The following is a 6,000-nucleotide window of genomic DNA, read 5'->3' as shown; positions in this document are numbered from 1 at the left end:
CCACTTTCTGTAACTTCTCCTGGGGTAGAAATGATTAGGATTGACATCTGATCAGGATTGACATCTTATCAGGATTGATATCTGATTGTGACTCCAGTAGGTATCATGAGCTGGCCCCCTTCTGCCTTTAGCAATGACATTAAACACCAAGCTGATACTTTTTTTTTAGTGCTGGGATCAAATGCAGGCCCTTGCACATGCTAGACAAGTGCTCTACCATTGAGCTATACACCTTCAGGCCTGGCACAATTTTTGAACCAGTATTTCTAAAAGAACATCACCAACATACATATCCCATATGCTACGATAATAGAAGATTTACCTTAATACAGGTGCCTACAGTCAAACCAAATTTATGTCCTTTTAGGAGTAAAAATAGAATCACTCGATGTATGGAGAGTGTTAAGGAGGCTTCAGGCCAATGTTATGGGCTGAGTTGTGTCATCTCCTCCCCGCATCCCAAGTTCACATACTGAATCCCTAATCCCCATTTGGAAATGGGGCCTTTGGGAAGTGTGTCTGTCAGGTTTGTTATTTTGACCCAAATCCTGGCAAAGACAACTTAGAGAAGGAGAAGTTTATTTTGGCTCATGGATTCTGAGGTTTAGTCCATGGTGGGCTGGCTATATTGCTCTGGGCCTAAGATAAGGCAAAACATCATGGTAGAAGGGCTGGTGGAGGAGCACTCCTCCATTCATGGTGGCCAGGAAGCAGTGGTGTGGATGGTAAGGGACCACAGGGAAGGTGCTCTTCCAGGGCACACTCCCGTGGACCCACATCCTTTAACCATGCTCCACCTGCCTACCATTTCCACCCATCCAGTTCATTCAAACTAGGATGGACTGATTAGGTTATGGCTCTTATAATCTAATAATTTCATCTCTGAATATTCCTGGACTACACAGGAGCTTTTGGCAGGCAGCTCATATCCAAATCATCACAGGAAATAATTAGGATTACATGAGGTCATGAGAATGGTTTTCATGATGGGATTAGGGGTTTGATAAAAAGAGAAAGGGAGACATTGTGCTCTCTTTGTTGTGTGAGGACACTACAGGATGCATCATGTGCAATTCAGGGAAAGTCTTTACCAGGAGCCAAATCAGCCAGCACCTTCATCTTGGACTTCTAGAACTGTGAGAAATAAATATCTGTTGTTTAAGCCACCCAGTTTATAGTATTTTTTTAGAGTGGTCTAGCAGACTAATACAGATCTATAAAGGAGAACTTAATTAAGGGTCACTAGGAGTTACCACCCCAACTTTCTGCACTCTGACCTTCCGGCAATACCAGACCCTTCCCACCTTGGGTTCCTCCTAACACAATCTCACTACTTCTAATAGGTTCCTCAGTGTCCCTTGATGAATCATCAAATGATACCTTTTTTATCATTGCAAAAAGAACATTTTGAACATAAACACAACATTAAGGAAAGTAAAACACTCACCCCCTCCCAAATAAACTCAACTATTTTTGTTTTGATAATTCCCATTCAGTCCTTGTTCATTCATGTAGACTTATTCTACATAGTGGTAACCAGAGATTTATTTCACATTCCGCTTTTGCATTCAACAGAATATTAGAAGCATTCTTCACATTGCTACAGCTTGCTTGATATATTAATAGCTATATAATCACCCTCAAATTTGTTGTACCATAATTTGCTTAACCAATAAATGAGTTTATTTCCAACTTTTTGTTCCTGTAGCTAATGCTGCAATCATCATTATTACACACAGTTTTTTTTTCTTGTGTTGAATATTGGTTTAAAAGACAGGTATCAGTTTAAAGCTGGTGTCTCACATTGACCTGCTCCTGCTGAATCTCCAGGCTACTGGTTCTGGAAAAGCTGCTGGGTCTCTAACTATCAAACTCTCAGTTGACCACAAATGATCTGGAAGCAACACAGTCCCTTACTTACCTGGATGATGTCTTTGGTGGTCTTCTGTTGCTATCATGAAATACCAGAGATTGAGTAATTTGTATAGAATTTAGCCCACAGTTCTGGAGGCTGGGAAGTCCAAGAACATGATGTTGGCAACTGCTCAGCATCTAATGAAAATTTTTTTTTTTTTGTTAGCATTCTGCAGAGTCCTGAGGCAGCATGAGACATTCATAGGACAAGACAGAGCAAGCATGCTAGCTAGCTTAGGTCTCTCTTGTAAAATTACTGATGCCATCATGGGGCCTGTCTACTTCATGACTTTGTCTAATCCTAATTATCCAAAAGCTCCAACTCCAAATACCATTAATGTGAATTATGGGATTAAGTTTCAAGATGAGTTTTTGCAGGGATAAACACTCAGACCATAGCAAATGACATGTCTAAAAAGAAGCTCAGACCCCTAAGTCTATTCTAGAAGAAAGCAGCCAGATGCTCACCTAGAGGGCGGTTCTTCATTTTGTTATGGGTTGATGAGCCTTGAGCTGAAAAGCTCTTCATTTTCTTTGGCTTGAAAAAAATGTAAGGTTTGTGTTTTTTCAGTTTTTTTCTTTCTTCCTTCCTTCCTTTTTTTTTTTTTTTTTTTTTTAAGGATGGACACTTTATCTCTGGATGGTATCTATGTTTGGAGCCCAGTGGATGGGATGGGGGCTGGCTTGATGTCTCTCTTCTCCATCCCACCTGCTATCTGTGAAGTGTGCTCCTATTTTTCCCTCCAGGCAGGTTCCTTCCTTAGAAGAAGTTTGGCTGTTGGACTTTCAGAAGAGCCCCTTAGAGTCAGGAGCCTGGCAGGAACAGGAAGGAACATGTCCAGATGTTGACCTTTTCGGGAAAGAAGTACTTAGATAAGCATATTTCCTCCTCTGGCCTAGGAACCAAGACTCTACAGAAAGAGGGTTGGTGCCTGCCTGGTGGGTCTTAGAGATGGGAGTCTCTCTGACTCCCCCCGGGGCCCTTTTCCTCTAGGGACAGCAGCAGAAGACTGAGGCTCCCATTCTCAGATCTTTGACATATTCTGGAGAACACCTGGGAGGGGGGATCAAAAAAAATTAAAGAACACAGGGGGCTAGAGAAGCTTACTTAAGTTTGTCTTTCCATGGGTTCACCTTGGGCTGGGAAGTGCTGTCTACTTCCTGAGCATCTTGTCTTTAGCTTCCTCACCCCACTGCAACCTCAGAACAGACAAATCATGTATGAACTAGAAGGTTGCAAGAATGTACATATAAGAAATGTAGATCTAGATGTAGAAAATATACATTTAGAGAGAGCCAGCAGCCTTGTGGAGGACCTGGGTAATCCTGTTCTCTGTCAAAGGAAGAGCTTTGCCTGTTGGGGAAGGCATTTAGTAGTGAACTTTAACTTTGGGTCTGCACATCCTGTTGACAGGTCTGCACACTATGCTGCAGATCCCCCCCACCCCCACCCCTCAACAGCCACAACTTCTGTAGTCCTCCAGCCTGAGGCAGGGTGACCACTGTGGTGGCCTGTGGGAAAGGCCCCTTTGTGCTGGGCAGCTCTCCACATGGCCCTGGAGATTTACTACCCATGACACAAAGGGCGGAGGAACTCCTAATTTTCATGGCAAAGCTCCATCCCAGCTCCTTTAACACCCGTTAATTAAGTGCAATACATTTTTCTAGAAAATGGCAAAGATGACTTCCAGGTGGCGATTGCTATCTTGTGATGTTGAGGATGTCAGAACACCACTTGATCTTATTTTTTTAAGTGCATGTGATGTGATAGAGTGTGGGGGGGCTCTGCATCCTCCCTTGGGAGCTGGCATTCCAGCAGGCCCCTCTCTCCTTTTCCTTTGTTGGGGAAAGGAGGCAAGGAGAAGATCTCTTCTTCTAAGCTGGAGAGGGCAGAACAGAGTGCAGTCCATTGGCCTTATGTGCCTATGTGTGTGTGAGTTTGTCACTGTTGGTGGGATGGAGGAGTGATGTGGTAGGGAGAAAAGCTGTGAATGTATCCTTTTCAAAACAAAATTAAATATTTTGAAGAAAAAAAAAAAACGCAGCCAGAGTTCACCTGGAAGGAAATTGGGATCAGGCAATCTGCATGGGCTTCCCCCTCTGACTTCCAGAGGTTGCCTCTGGTTGTCCCATTTCTGTTTAGCTATGTTGGCCCAGATGGGGCTATCCTTCCTTTATCAGATTCTCCCTTGGCAAGTGCTCGTTTGTTTCTTTTTTTCATCACTGGGGATTAGACTCAGGGGTGCTTTGCCACTGAGCTACATTTCCCGTCCTTTTTAAATTTTGAGATAGGTTCTTGCTAAGATGCTGAGGCTGGCCTCAAACTTGCAATCTTCCTGCCTCAGCCTCCTGAGTTGCTGGGATCATAGGCATGTACCATTGCGCCTAGCTGGTACCCTGTTTCTATGTCCAAGGTGTGGGAACCTGACTGGGGGTAGACCAATCAGATACTTTCTTTTTAGAGAAACAATTTGCTTACTTGGATAGCAGCACTCTAATGCAGCTACCACATGATTTCTTTTTTTTTTTTTTAGAATTTTTTTTTAATATTTATTTTTTAGTTCTCGGCGGACACAACATCTTTGTTGGTATGTGGTGCTGAGGATCGAACCCGGGCCGCATGCATGCCAGGCGAGCGCGCTACCGCTTGAGCCACATCCCATGATTTCACATGACCAGATCCCCAGAGCTGCCTGGGTGCTCTTTTTTGAGCCCAGCCCTGCTACCTTCCCTTCAATCAGGCAAGCAGCTCTGCAGCCTTCCCAAAGAATCTTTTCTGTACATGTTGAACGGAGTCTCTCTCTCCAAATGAGAGCAAAAGGCCTTTCTGGATAACTCTGTACCCTAAGGATGACCGCTCCGGATCAGCCTGAGCATCATCAGTCAGACATGAGAGCTGGCTGGCCCAGGCCTGGTCCAGCCAGCTGTCATCTATTCTTTCTCAGCCCTTTGTGGCTCAATCATTCATCACTCTGACCAAACAAATCCTGACAAAGGACAAAATGATAACTTCGATTCTTTTAAAAGGCAGCCACCCTGGCAGCTCTTGCCTGCTCAGCATCCCAAGGGAAGGATCAGGCCCAGGACCCACTCAAGTTCCTGGAGAGTACTCAGTCTCAAGGCTCTCGCTTCTTGGACCTGGCCAAAAGCAAAGAAATCCAAGGGTCATCTTTACACTGAGCCTGGCACCAACCTGTGGCAGTAAAATGAGTGAGGGTCCTGAGGCCAGCCAGGATTAGGTTTGTGCCCCAGAAGTCACCTCTCATTCCTCGTCAGCTTCAGTTTCCTTATTTGCAAAATGGGCCTGATAATTCCTACGTCTGAGGGTCTTCAAGGACATTAAATTCTGGTCTGTAGTACATGACAGGTTCTAAATCTGAGGCATTTTGTCTGTCACCACCCATCTGTTTACAGGAGTTTTTGCAGCGTCACTGCACCTGACCCCAAACCCACTGTCTCCCATATGGCCCGGATTGTGGGCAGTACCAGTACAGCAGGCCTTCCTTTCCCTGCCATTGCTTCCCTAATGAGACCCCACCAGGAGGGAGGGAGGGCAGCTTCCTTCCATTAGCGGAACTGCTCAGAGTGAGAGGAAGCTGGTCACTTCCATTTTTTGAGGTCCCTCGTATACTAAAAATGAGGAAGGTTAAAGTGGTTGTGGTATAATTTCAGTGTTTACACAGAAAAAGTAGAATACAATATATTTGTTTTATTGACAAGATAATTGCAGAACTCAATACATTTCCTAGTAAATGTATTGCAGTGCTTCAAGTCTCAAGATTTGCATATATTTCTTTTAAGCCACTGGAGCTGGGGTTGGATCCTTAAAGTCAGAATTTCTAGAAAATAACACAACCAAAACCAATGCAGAACCTTTATTGGATTCCATTCAAAGAAAAAAATGTATGTGTGGAAAGGAGACATTTTAAGATGTTTGGGAACATTTGAATAAGGCTGCGATATAGGATTATGTTAGGGAATTATTGTTAATTATCTTGGTCATGATAATATAGGAGAGTAGCCCAAAGGGCCATTGCTATGGTTTAGATATTGAGTTAGCTTTCCTTTAATTAAGAAAAGGTTTAT

This window comes from Ictidomys tridecemlineatus, chromosome 1, assembly GCF_052094955.1.
Source record: "Ictidomys tridecemlineatus isolate mIctTri1 chromosome 1, mIctTri1.hap1, whole genome shotgun sequence".
Classification (NCBI taxonomy): Eukaryota; Metazoa; Chordata; class Mammalia; order Rodentia; family Sciuridae; genus Ictidomys; species Ictidomys tridecemlineatus.
The sequence above is the reverse complement of the archived record's forward strand: the minus strand, read 5'-3'. Positions refer to the sequence as shown.